We start from the raw sequence: 15096 nt of genomic DNA, 5'->3' as shown, positions 1-15096 counted from the left end.
CTTTACAGTAATGCTAATGGATGGGATATTTTTATTGTCACACCAGGTGATCAATTAATACTGAATTTGCTAGTTCTCAATATTTTACCATAGCGGTTAATTTTAAGAAGATTAAACAAGGCTTTGGTTAAGGTCTTGTTACAGAGAGTAACCGACTAACAGAACCACCTTTGTAGCCCCTAAAGTATTATGCTATAAGTGAATGTCACCTTGTAAATTCAGAAAACAACAAGTTATTTTGTAGCATTTTTGTAGCATTATTCACTGTCCTATTCATGGTTACAAATGAATGCCTCTCCTAACTGTCATAGTTTGTCTTTTTCCCATTTTGTGCATTCTAAAATACTGGTTAGCGTTACTTTCTTAAGTGATATTGAGCAGGAATTATTAACGTTGTATTGCATTGTATTGTAACCTGTCCTTCTCAAAATTGTTTCCAGCTTCTTCAATTTTGAGCTGTATAATTACAGTATAAAAACATTTAGATAGATTTATAACTAAAACTTTTATATTTTAAAGTGCATTTTTCAACTAAAAGCCTTTATGCCCATCTAAAGTTACAAAAAAATAACGTGATGAAACTGAAGACACTGCATACAACCACTACCTTGAATTAATTTCTTTAAGGATTTATGTGGCCATCAATTCTTTTGCAGACAATTTTTAAATAGATATTAGTTTACACGTCAAATACAAGTTTTAGAGTTTGCTTACACTTAAATTATACTTTGCTTGTTTTCGAAATCAGCACTACTTATCTATGCCTTGCTTTATGTGTATTCATTTTTCCACAAACACTTACTTTCTCCTTTTGGTGTACACATGAACAATAATTGTGTATTCCTAAAACAGTTCTTCATAAATCTGCTAACATTGGAAATACGCAGTTCTCTTGGTGAAGTAGTTGCCATTTTAAAATGAATCACATTGCTATGTTGATCTTAATTGAATAAAGTACTCTCCAATATTATCACAACTAATGCAAATGTGCATTGCCAGATTTTTTCAACTGAAAACTATAATAACATAGTTAATGACTTACTATTAAGCCATTTTTAAGTCACGTTCAAATGTATTGTCATATGTACAGAGTGCAATGAAATTCTTACTTGCATGTCTTCCATTGACCAGTAGCAGGAGGATAAAATCAACAATAGGCAAATAATAAAACCATGATCAGTGAGTGCAAAAGCATACACTGAAAATCAGACACTGACTTTGATAGATGTAACTTCCAGACCTCTGCTGCAAAGCACTATTGATGTTGTTCTGTCTGACATAGCTGTAGTCTGATGCTGCCAAAAGCAGCACGCTAAATATGACCTTCTATATAACCTGCTACCCACCAAATTCATCCAGTGTTCTAGTAAATTACCTAAACTTTTTATGCAGATGTCAATCCCATTTTTATTTTAGAAATAGTTTATATAGTTTATATATATATAAAAAACTATGCTTACAAATTCACAAGGGAAAATAGAAGGTGGCTTAAACACTTCCTTCAGTCAAACACTGGACAGATCAAACACCTCAGGTAATGTAGGAAATGAAGTAATTTCACTGAAACTTTGAAACTAAATATTAGTGACTTTAGACATACTGATGGCTAGCAAAAGAAATTATTTTCATCAAGGAACTTTATTTATGTCTTTTCCCATCATTAGACTGGTTCTTGAACTGTTTTTTTCTGACAAGTAACTTAATTACTTGGAATCAGTTCCCAAAATGTTTAAGCTGCTGGACTTACAATGGACACGATGGACAAACACAAGACATTACATAGTGTGAAAGAGAGTGGTACTTCAGGGGCCTTCAAAGCTTAACTTGATAGTGTTTTGGATTAATTAGGTAATTAAGAAAGGCAAACTTGTTGGGCTGAATTGCCCGTTCTTGTCAAAATTGTAGTCAACTAATGAAAATTGAACAGGAAGGTGTTACTTACATAAACACAATTTTAAACCTCCTTTAACAGACCAAAGTATCACACATACCAGTACTAAATAAAGTTGAACCAATGTGAGCTCATCACTAATCATGGCAGTGGAGAGTAAAAACATGTTGCATGTTGATTAGCACAAGCAAGTAAGAATTTTCACATGTGACAAAACTAAACCTGAACCTTAGAACCTATGGCTGTATTGGAGATCTCAGATATCAAAGTTTACTATCCATTCATCCATTTTCTTAAACAACTTGTCCAAGGCAGGGATATGCCATAGTTGGAGCCTATCCCAGCAATCACTGGGCGCAGGTCAGGAAGAATACCCAGACAACACATCAGTCTATCACAGGGTCAAAGAATACCTCATTTTAATAAGTTATTATGCACCAACATCCAAGCAGATAATGTTGTATTACATATTTGGTTGGATATTATTTAACAATATTTTTCTAAATAAAAAAATGGAAACAAATCATTCTCAGAAGATTTGTCTTCTTTACTTAAGGAATCCAGAAAAGTGCTACTAAGGAGAAAAGTACACCTCATGTCTCTTGTAAGAAAAAAAGAATAAGAATTCAAAAATAACTTGGGAGAAAAAAATTAAAGAATAAAATTAAGCATATGTATTTAATTCTGCTTAACAAGCTCAAAAAGAACTGATAAAATATTTTCAGCTAAATTATTCAATTTGGCTAAAAAATTAATTAAAAAATTAGCTGTGCTGTCTGTATAAGATGGGTTGAAATCAACAACTAGACATCAGCATTAACATTTGCAGTGCACCATCTATTGGAATGTATTTTCTAATGCATGTAGTAAAAAAGTGCATTACTACAAATGTTTGTGATGCGCCATCTACTGGAATGACAAGACACAGCAACTGGACAGACACACAGACAGACACACTGATACTTATGGTTTTGGTAAGGTGGATGGAATATAGAATTCAGACATTGACACATAATATTTTAAATTATAAAATTAAAATTAAGTAATTTCTGGCAAACCAGTCAAAACAGAATAATTAAAAAACATTTCTCTGTGATAGTGATTGAGTGGGGAATGCTGCAAAGGTGCAGAGAAAGTGGGGGTTAGTACGGATTTCGGAGCCATGAATAAAAATGATAATTAAGTGCATATACAGAATATCAGGGTTAAACTAAAATGAAGCAATTAGAAAGCCTAGTTAAAATAATTAGTTTTTAGAAGTGCTCCACCTTATTAGCCTGGTGAATTCCTATTGGCAAACTATTAGCAAGCTATTTTAGGTGCATAACAGCAGAGGGCTGCCTCACCACTTTTTTTAAGTTTAGCTCTTGAAATTCTAAGCAGACAATTATTTGAAGATCTAAGGTTACGATTTGGAGTGTAAACTGAAAGGCATTCCGAAATATAGGATGGAGTGAGATTATTTAAGGCTTTGTAAACTATAAGCAGTATTTTAAAGTTAATTCCAAAAATGCATGAGTAACTAATGTAGTGACATCAAAAAAGGAGAGATGTGCTTGGATTTTCTTTTCCTAGTTAAGATTCTAGCAGCTGCATTTTGCACTAGCTGCAATCGATTTATGTCTTTTTTTGGTAGTCCTGAGAGGAGTGCGTTGCAGTAATCTAGCCGACTGAAAACAAAAGTGTGAACTAATTTTTCAGTATCCTGAAAAGTTATAACGGATCTAACTTTTGCTATATTTCTTAAGTGAAAAAATGCTGTCCTAGTAATATGATTAATATGTGATTTACAATTTAGGTCAGAGTAAATAATTACTCCTAAATTCATTACCTCTGTCTTGACTTTTAAGCCTAATGGATCAAGTTTACTTCTAATACACTTATTATATCCATTTTTGCCAATCACTAAGATTTCTGTTTTCTCCTTATTTAGTTTGAGAAAATTGCTACTCATCCATTCAGAAACACAAGTAAGACATTGTGTCAGTGAACCAAGAGAGTTGGGATCATTAGGCGCTATTCATAAATATAGTTATGTGTCGTCAGCATAGCTGTGGTAGCTCACGTTATGTCTTGAGATAATCTGACCTAATGGAAGCATGTAGATCGAAAAGAGCAGCAGACCCAGGATAGATCTTTATGGAACACCATATAGAATATCATGTGTCTTTGAAGTATACCACAACTAAGAAAGAATTTTCTACCTGCCAAGTAAGACTTAAACCAGTTTAAGACTCTGCCAGAGAGGCCCACCCATTGACTAAGGCGATTTCTAAGAATACTGTGATCAATGGTATCAAATGCAGCACTCAGATCTAAGAGGATGAGAACAGATAAACAGCCTCTGTCTGCATTTACCTGCAAGTCATTTACTACTTAAACTAGCGCAGTTTCTGTACTGTGATTTGTTCTAAAACCTGACTGAAACTTGTCAAGGACAGAATGTTTATTCAGGTGATCATTTAGCTGCATAATGACCGCCTTTTCTAGGATTTTACTCAAGAAAGGCAGGTTAGAAAATAGGTCTAAACTTTTCAAAAGCAGAGGAGTCAAGATTATTTTTCTTGAACAGGGGTTTAACAACAGCAGTTTTAAGACAGTATGGGAAGACCCCCGTACCTAATGATGAATTTACTATGTTAAGAACACTATCAATTAGCATGCCGGATACTTCTTTGAAAAAACTTGGTATTGGGTCAAGGACGTCAAATCAGGCAAATTTATCCTGGTGAATTTAATTTGTTTAAAATGGAGTACCGGGGTTTAAGAGGATAAATTGGGGAGATACACTATATTATTTCTAATATCATTAATTTTGTGATTAAAAAAATATAGCAAAAGCCTCAAAAGTTTCACTGGTAGTTTTTTGGAGGCATTCCATTGAGTGACCTGGGTTTAGCAGACGATCAATTATAGAAAATAAAACTCTTGGATTACTAGTATTGTTATTTATAATTTTAGAGAAATAGCACCACTTCTCAAGACAGACTATGTTATTGTATTGTTATTTCAGCCTTCAATATCTTATAGTGGATAATCAGTTTAGTTATTCTCCATTTACGCTCGGCTCTCCGTCATGTTTTCTTTAGATCAGACACTCTTTGGGTCTTCCATGGTGTAACAGTGCTGGAGGATTTTTAACTGTCTTTTCAGTGGCGACTATGTCAGTGGCAGCTCTCACTTTAGTATTACCGGTACAAACGGACTGGTTGCTTAAAATGTTTGTAAACTTTGAAGCTGCAGATGAATCAAAGAAGCTTTTTTTAACAATATACTTCTTGTTATTTTTTTCTATCATTATTTCTGTATTAAATAGTAATATATGCATTACAATGTCAACAAGTATATGACTCTGAAGGTTTATTAAAGTTTCCCTTTTTGGGGGTTAAAAACACTATGTCAGTGTGGAAAAAAAGGCACAAATGGAGACTAATGTCTGCATTTTTAGAGGAAAATGTAGTATTTTGGACAGGGTCTTATTCTTCTATCGAATAATACTAACTGACGACTCATTCAGGGGAGGTTCTGTTGGGAATGTTTTTGTTTGGTTTAGTTGAAGTTTATTGTTATATGTATAGAGTACAGTGAAACTGTTACTTGCATTGAATGGATGTATGGATATATTTGATATTTGGTACACTGTATTAATCCCAGAGGGGGATTGTAAAAATAATTTTATTAGGTTAGGGCTTGTAATAATGATAATATAAAGCGACAATATGGTACACTGCAAGTGCAGCATTCTGAACTGAGTTGAGCTATCAATAAAGAAAAGAAAAACAAAACTATAGACCACATGTATTCCAGACAACTTACAGTAAATGGGAAAAATAATAGTAGATCATAGAGGTCAACAAACTTGTTTAGGTACCTAAACTGTCTGAATATCTCATTAAGGTACTTTTCAAAAGTTCAAAAGGTTTCTGTTTCATTTAAATGACTTGGTAATTTGTTTCAGGTTCCTACGAATCTTTGTGTGACGAAAAGCTTCCGAGCTTTTGTATGAAATACACTTCCTTTTAATATCCACCGGTGATTTCTAATAGTGATGCTCTATTTAACTGGATTATTCTGCTGAATTAACTTTATTGATGCCTTTGAGAATTTTAAAAACTTGAATTAGTTATAGATATAGTTTTCTCAGTTCAAGAGACTTCATTTCACTTGTTTCTTGGTGCAGGACATACACTTTAGTTACAGTGTGCAATTTGCTGCTTGTCTGTGTACAGCTTCTAAAGCTGTTATGTCTTTTTTCTGTTATGAGGTGACCAGAAGTGCACACAATGCTCCAGATATGGTCTCACTAACACATTACAGAGTCTAAGTATAAGATCCATTTACAAAGAGAAAACAATACTATGGGGTTGATACTCATTAGGAACAGGCAAGTCAAAGTTTACATAACCTTGGCTAGGTTGCCACACAGCTTCTCCCTAGCCATTCTTCAATAAACTGTAGTGCATGGTTTTATTGGAACAACAAAGCATCAGTTACTTTTACAGGAAAATCATTCTATGAGCAGTGGAGTGAAGGCTTTACCTTCAACAGCAGTTTTATTTCTCTTGGAGTGGCACAAAGCCACACATAGTGGTACTGTAGCACATGGAGTATAGACATTAATAGCTTTTGCAAGGGAAATAGGAGTATCTAATTTATACATCAGGAGAAGAACTGTGAACCCCACTCTAAACTTGACTGGAAGTTAGCATAAGTATTTGAGGATGGAAGTTACTGTATAAAGTAATGCTACCTAGTTCTAAGTATTAATCCTTCAGTAGTATTTTGAATTAACTGCAGGCTGCAAGTCAAAATGACATAAACAGGACACATGTAAAGCATTACTGTCGTAGACTTTTGGAAAAAAGTAAGGCCACAGAATCAATGTTCATAAGACTTTACTCAGCTTACAGACAGGGTTACTGAAATTTTTTATCATCTTTTAACATATCAAGCCTTCAGTGGCATCACCTTTGTCTGCTGACTACAACTTACCAATGTACTCATTCCAGAAAATACATTGCAGTCACTAGATGCTGTCCATCTTAGATACTAAGGATAAATAAAACTATTGTAGTGGGCTGAGGGTTCAGCTACAGGTCCCTAGACTATACAATTGCTTGTCTGCACTAGCATAAGGAAAGCTTTTAAACCAAGGCTGAAAATGTAGTACTTTTGGTCTACTGCAATTTTTTAAGCAATATTGTGTCAATCATTATCAGCTACTGTATTGGTCTGTTCAGAACAGATGTAAAGAGTTTCTATTTGACTATTTATTTCTCTCCTGTTAGCATGAATGCATCAGGACTTTCTCCACTGACCTTTAACATCAACAATATTTTTTTCGTCTATAGAGCTGCAGTTTGGCTTATCGCACCATTCTTTATAAACTGTTTAGAATGTGGTGCTGGAACCACCAAATCTGGCACCTACAGTACAATCAAACCATGAGTAAACTGCTTAGCTTGCACATCCTGGCTACTGTAATGTTTTATTATCTATTAATCTAACTTAGCAGTAATGGACACAAAGCTGGAGTAGTTCAATAAAGACACACATGTGCGTACTCATGCACATATGGCCTATTTAATATGCATTTTATATAAACAATTAGATTAAATAGGATTAAGAAAGTTATTGTATTTTTTATATAATATAGCATATAATGTATTCTTCAGCCATTACAGATTCTCCTTTCCTTCACTGTCCTATAAATGAGCCCTTATTTTTCTGTTGTGAAATGATTAAGGTATTTCATGCAGTTCCTGAGACTCTATAATTACCTGAAAAAATAATGTTAAGACTGATGATTTTGTTTTAAAAATAAATGGAAGCACTACTTCTAAGAGTATCAATTGTAGGAATGCAAACCAGCAAATATACAATGAAATGAAAGGTCTTAAAACTTACCGCAAATGTGGTTTTGAAACTATTACATCCAGTTACCTATATGACAATAAGTGGCTCAAGTAAAGTGGCCTGTACAACTACATTGTATGTACTACATGTACTAATGGCTACAGGCCATTGTATATCAGATGAAAGCCACTATATAAAACAAAAATTGTTTTGTGAAATAAAGGGGCAGCTTCATAGCACTAAAGCAGCAAGCCCTGGCTTCTGATAATGGTACTTGTGATTTTTGACATCCCAACTCTGCATGAAACTCATTTGGTTAAAGAATTAAGCTTGAATACTGTTAACTGTGTAACTTCCAATCCCACTATGTTACAACATCTATTACAGTGCACCCATGATTATTTGGTAAAGATATGTCATTTAGATTACTTTAATGATAACATAATTACAAATACTTTATGTAAAGGCATTGTATGAAAGAATTATTAATGTTATAAAGCTTTAAAGCCTTATGACTCTAAGATTATTTTTGTTTACAAATAACCTTTACTTGCATGCCTTTACTTATGTCAAACAAAAAGCTATTTTTACTAATGAAGCTAGTTGTTACAGTCTGAATAGTCTCAAAAGGTCTAAAGGTAGGGCTATACACTATTTTTCTGCATCCTCCATTCTAGGCTTATTATTTCTACAACCTTATGGTGTATCAACTGGAACGTCCAGCTGCAATGCCAATTCGCCTTCACTTTACTATCTTTGTCTCTGTTTTGGAGGCGGGACGACACGAGCGCGCCTTGTCCTCAGGTTCGATGCCCCGCCCTTCCCCACGCCTCCACTAGGTAATACACCAAATTAGAGTTTGGGAAGGCGGTTCAGAGTGGGGAGGCTCGCGAGCTGAAGTAACTGAACCCTCCAGGATGATGCGAAGTAGTGGACAATCGGCAACGCATTTTAATTTTTAGTCAGACCTTCAAAACAGATTGTATCGATCGGCGAATATTTTAAATGGTGAACGAGACAAGAGAGACTTGTTCTGGACTGTTTCCTTACGGCGAGTGTGCTGCTAGCTTAATTCAAGGTAAAACTGATTTTTACTCCCTGGGAAAAAGCACAATGTGAGTAATCTGTCATTTTTTACCTCTAATATCACTCTGTAAAAATCCTACTCACACTGTTGTAGGTGGTTGTGAGAAAATCTTTGAAACGTGAGGATAGGCGTAAAAGAGCACGTCCATTTCCATTTAAAGAATACTTTTCCGAAAAGCACGTGTAAAGCGACTTTGTTGCTTGTGCACACATTAACACAGTGGTACAAGTTTTGCATTTATTTTTCCGCGGATGCTACACTTTTTCTCATTTATTTTTAAATGTTCACTGAAGACTACAAAGTGCCCCGTAAAATTTAGTGAATAAACATGATAATCACAGTCCCGTATTCTTAATACAAAATTTTACAGTAAACCACCCATAATTTACTGATGTGAGAATTACATACTTACTGGCTTAATGCACCAAATTTTGGCACAACATATCAACGGTCATACGTGTAAACTGAGAAGTGCTGCCTGTTTTATAAGACATTTAAGAAGGGTGTGCGTATCTCACCCTTCTCCGAAGTTGAAATTAAAAATATGCACCACTGAACTGATTCAGTTTCGGTCAATGACTTGTTTTTTCAAAGTGCTTTTTTCTGTTTGAGATGTCCACTGCCTATTAAAATGTTCCAAACTAAGTATCTAGACAAAAACATTTGTTAGGAGAATAGACGTAAAAGTGTAAGTTTGAGGGAGAGCTGAAGCATCGCTTCAGTTTTCAAGGTTTTGTTATTACTATAGTGCAGTTATGGTTTAACAGGTAACTTTACAATGAGACGTTCAAAATCAAACGTTATACACACACGCACGCATATATATATATATATATATAGACCTATGAACAAATTTAAGAAAATAGTTTTTTAACTGTTCGGATGGGGCAAAATTAAAGTATTTTTGATCTTTTATGCTGATTTTAGACAGGGATTTAATTATAATTATGAAAAAAATATTAAGAGGCCTTATGGCAATTTTATGATGTTTTATATATATATATATATATATATATATATATATATATATATATATATATATATATATATATATATGAGTTTTAAGTCATGATTGTTTAGAAAACTTGGGTAGTCTTAGTTTTGTAAGTGGAAGAGGATACCTGCACAGATTCCATCGACATTGGACCTGCTATAAACCGATTGGAAAATATCCATCTATACAGATTCACTGTACAACAGTAGTCTTCCCTTTTGGAAAATGACCCACTTCACTGCTGTTTTGAGAATGGTGTGGTATTTTAAAGCTGGACTGATTTCTATCTTCATTGTCTTTCGCTTTTGTATTTGGGCCGCTACGTGTTTGCTCTCTTCGCATCTTAGGTAACTGTTTACATTATTGCACGCTTCCAGCGCCCAGACTCTATTCCCAAGTAACCAGTAACTATGAACATGATAATGGCAGTCTAATCTCAGTTGTAACGTAAATGCTCAGAAAACCCGCACGTCACAACGCACAGCTGCCGTCTTGATAACCCCCTGACTAGCTTTTTGAATCTGTTCATTTACTCTGGTTGCTCCGTCAATGTGTGCTGATTGCTCAGTGTCATTGGGTTACGCTCTAGCCCCATTGTCAATCAGCTGTCTTGTGTGTCGCTGGTGTTTTCCCTCTATTACAGTGAGGAGTTGATATTAATACATGAGTTCATATGAAGCCATAATTTCCCATTTAGTTCTTTGCCTGGCTCTATTACCGGCACTCTCAGGAGGCTAACTGGAGGTCTGTTGATTTCAGTGTCTGGTAAGAATTTTCCATGGGTTTGGCTGTCTGGTTATTTTAAACAGTTTTGGCTCACCATCTAGTGTGAAACATTGCCTGAAAATAAGAGCCAGAGTATAGTGATGAATAGGACTGATTGAAAGTAGGATCAAGCACAGGAAAATTTGTTTCTTTTAAGCTCATCTCAAGGCAAATCTCTCCTTATGTTGTGTCTGAATATTTTTCCCTCAAAGAAATCCTGCTACATATGCTGGAAGTTGAGTCTTATGCTGCATGTTTACATTTTGGCAATAGTCCTGTAAGTTGCTGTGTGTAAAAACCTCAGTGACAAAAGTGAGAGGTTTTATGGCAGTGTATAATCTAACAATACTGAGGGATCTGTATTACTTTTCTTGTTATTGTTTGTTCTGCACTGTGACTAAGACAATCAACAATGGTTTTATCTACCTTTTAAACCCTCCAGTGTGACCTATAACCAGACTAGCCTCCTTATTATTTGAGTGAATTTGGGAATTTAGCATTCAATACCTTTTTACATAAAAATAAGCAAACTGTTGACATATACTGTTATTCACTTAGCTAGCATTTGTAATTGTATACACATTTGAGACAACTGAATGAGTTTTTTCTTAATTTCCATTTTAATGCTTTACACACATTAAACCACAGTGCATCTTAGTAACAAAGAAAAACATATAAATAAAGTAAACAAAAACAAAAAGCAAGTAAATAAAAACTCAAAAAACAAAAGTCTACCAATACAATAATAAAACTCTTTCAAAATTATCTTCATGTCCCCTGTAGTATATTAGGAGTTAATTAATCTCATCAAAACATTTATAAAGCTTAAAAGGAAACATAAATATATAAGAAGAGTAACCATAAAAGTAGATAGATAGATAAATAGACAGATAGAGCATTATTTTTATAGAAACCTTTAATTATAATTATATAAAAAGACAAGCTGTATTGTTTGAAAATAATTATATTTTCTTGAAAATCTTCAAGCTGACTTGTCATTTCATACAAAGCAAATTTCACATTCAGTCTGCTATGAATTACGACTTTAAATATTAGCAAAGCATCAGTGGTTAAAGTGATTTTAATCTTATTATGATTTGTTTTCAATATCACCAGTTTAGATAGATAGATAGATAGATAGATAGATAGATAGATAGATAGATAGATAGATAGATAGATAGATAGATAGATAGATAGAAATGCATACATACAAACATAAATAAAAAGTCATCCCGGTAAACAGGCAAATATCTCTATTCTTGTGTTCTACTACACATTCATGCTAATGAGCGCTGTATGAGGTTTGTGTGTTTCTATGGTAAACTAAATTAACATATAGAGAGGTCTTAAAACAAGTTTCAGAAATCAGAAAATGCAGTACATATTTCAAAGTAAGTTTTTTTAATTTTTAAGATATTTGCAACACACATTGATATACAGTATAATAAATGCATTTCAAGATATCTAAAATGTGTTTTCAGATATCTCCAAATCTCCAGTGAATATATTTCAGGATTTCTCAAATTAACTTTTTCTTGCATTTTCATATATCTTAAATACATTAAATAATATCTTAAAGTTACTTCCTGTAAAATTTACACTTCCTATCTATTGCAAGATGCCTCCAGATACTTCTGAGACATTGCAGAATGTGCAGGAAGTAATTATTCAATGTATTTAATATTTTTAAAATAGATTGTTTCATATATCTGGAAGTTCATATGTGTTAGCTTTAATTTTATATTTACATATTTAAACAACTTCCTGTCTTTTTAATAATGTCTTAAAATGTGTTACAGATATCTTGAAATAAAAATTGAGATATCAAAATGTTACTGTATTTCAAATATTGTTAAATAACTAGGAAGTCATTTAGAGTTACAGTATCTTGAAATACATTTCAAATATCTTTGTGGAGGCGAAATCCATTTTAAGATACCTTGGTTAAGCCACAAATAACAGGCAGATCATGTTCAAATATATCAGATGTATTTAAGATACCAAATTTTGAAATATCTTAGAATATACTCCCCTGGAATTTGGTATATTTTAAGTATATTTTCAGATATATTAAATTAACTTTTTGTGCAACTCATGATATGTCAAATACATTTCAAGAGCTGTCAATATGACAGGAAGTCATTTAAAACATGGCAAATTTTATAGGAAGTCATTTTAGATATCTCAAAAAGTGCAGGAAGTCATATTAAGATATCTCAAGTTGCATTTCAACTTATTTCAAAATCACACAAAGCTATTTTGTACATATCTAGAAATTAATTTGATAAATCTTAAAGTGGCCAGGTTGTCACATTGAAATATCTTCTAATACATTTTAGATGTCTGAAAATGTATTTAAGATATATTAGAAGTGATGTATTTATCCATAACTGACTTCAGCTTAAAACATAATTCAAGACATCTTAAAATTCATTTTTAAACCACAGTTAATTCATTTTTTCTGCACTTACCCATTCATGTATTGTAATTTTTTCCACGTCTAAACAGAATATTACAGTTTCATAGGTTATTGTTGTTTTTTCATGAAATGCAGTAAAAATATTTTTCTCCCCTACTATACTGTACCAAAATGTTAAATCTTGCAGCTCACCATGTCCATCAGGGATACTGGATTTTTCAATTTGAGCTCGTACAAGTTGCTCTACTTATGTTGAATATACAGTCTAGTTGGCATGTGTGACAAAATGCTTTCTGTTTCTCTTAGTTTATAAGTTTTCAACATCACTATCACCCTTTTGAAATGTCCTTAGTGGGGTTGAGTGAAGCAACTAAAATGTTTGATAGTTCAGAAGATTTGTTAGCATTAGACAACTACAGAAAGGAGAATATTTCTGTAAACTAAATCCAAGTTGCACTTTTGTAATACAGTCCTTGTATTTGTCGTGCATCTCATTTTGTAATTTTTATTTAACTATACCGCATTTGTGATATAGTGAAGTGAGTGGAAGTGTGCTTTTTCAAAATAAAATTAATTGAGTTATTTGGCCAGGACACTGATATATTGTACACCGAGTTTGGATGATATTTTGATTAGATCTTTGCTCTTGTGTATACTGAAGCTCACAACATTTAAATCAGTGCTTCAGCTAATAAAAAAATAGCAAATGGCTATGGTTATGACGAGTTGGAGTCAGAGTTATCCACTGCTGCAATAGGCCCACCTCACGGCTCCAGTAGAGGCTATCAAAGCCATGCCTCCTTTTCATATGCAGAATTGGGGAGGTTACAAAGTTAGTGTACCGTGAAGGGATAGCTAACCAGCAGATAGGAAGCCGGTGGGGGAGGGTCCAATGGCTTTTTTGTGCTGGTTTGTGTGAATGCAATGGGAAGTCACTCCTCATTCTCATGTGATGCTGGAGCAGCAAGGCAGAAAAATGCTCATTTGTACCTGGCACATCTCTTACAGTGTGGTGCTCTTGTCAGTTGCTCCCTTGGGTCTTTGGCTATTTATATTGTGTTGGAGGTTAGAACTCATAAAACAGAAGAAGTTCATTTGAATAAAGAAACTTTATTTCTTCATTTCTCTTTCCCAAAAAACTTAGCCATGTTAGATTAGCTGATGCCTCTTAATTGCATGTAGTCTGATGGACTGGCATCAACTCCAGGGTTTTTTTATTTTTGAATTGATCATGTAATGGTTTTTAACAGTATCATTGCTACTGAATGCTACACAAAAGCATAGCATCCTGGAATTTAACTGGCTTATTGTTTTTATTGCATAACTGTATCAATCAAGCCAATGTAATTAAAGAGCAATATTTTTCTTTGGGCTTTGCTTGTTTTATTTTTAGTACCGGTAATTAGAAACAATTCCTCCATCAGGAAATAAAAAGAGCAACTCAGTTGCAAATTAGTGTGACTCCTTAACTCAAAACCAGACTTGATGGTGTCAGCATCTGATTTTCTTCAAGTATGTAACAAAGCCTGCATTACACTTCTTAGACAAGTTAGCCAGTAGATAATTAAGCCTTCTTGATTGGCCTCTTCCCATGTTTTTCAGTTTCTTGTGTTGTTAAGCTGTTTAGATTGGCTAGTATATATAATATATACTTTGAATAACACAGACTTTCTAAGCAACTCTTAATCAGTTTTAGCTTCTAGAAACAGACAAAACAATGTTCTCTCTTTATCATTCTCAATTTTTGAAGGACATGTACAGTTCTCTTGTCATACTAATATTCCACAAAAAGAATCAGAATTATAGTATGGGAAACTCATATTTGGGTAACAAGCTTTGTACAGTTCACAGATACTGATTTAAAAGTCACTCCATTGTAGGTATAGTACACAAAAACTGGAGGAACAGAACTGAGTCAACATTCAAGAAACACATGTTAAAGCTTGGTATAAAAAATTGTATCCTTGGACCACCACTGAACAACTGGTGTGTCTTTATTCCAAACTATAGCCATAATATTCAACAGTAATATTTACTAATCATGTTTTAGCTGCCAAGATTACAGATGTCCACTGCCTACAGAG

The 15096-nt window shown here is 33.7% G+C and overlaps 1 protein-coding gene across 1 annotated transcript in view; it reads left to right on the top strand.

The window, feature by feature from the left end:
* The first annotated feature begins 8636 nt into the window (after positions 1-8636).
* greb1 (growth regulating estrogen receptor binding 1) overlaps positions 8637-15096 on the top strand; it is a 226762-nt gene continuing 220302 nt past the window's right edge. Inside the window, exon 1 of the mRNA XM_051924903.1 lies at positions 8637-8825. The gene's annotated coding sequence lies outside the window, so the exon portion shown is untranslated. The remainder of the gene's footprint in view (positions 8826-15096) is intronic.

This window comes from Erpetoichthys calabaricus, chromosome 3, assembly GCF_900747795.2.
Source record: "Erpetoichthys calabaricus chromosome 3, fErpCal1.3, whole genome shotgun sequence".
NCBI classification, from domain to species: domain Eukaryota; kingdom Metazoa; phylum Chordata; class Cladistia; order Polypteriformes; family Polypteridae; genus Erpetoichthys; species Erpetoichthys calabaricus.
The sequence above is the reverse complement of the archived record's forward strand: the minus strand, read 5'-3'. Positions and strand labels throughout refer to the sequence as shown.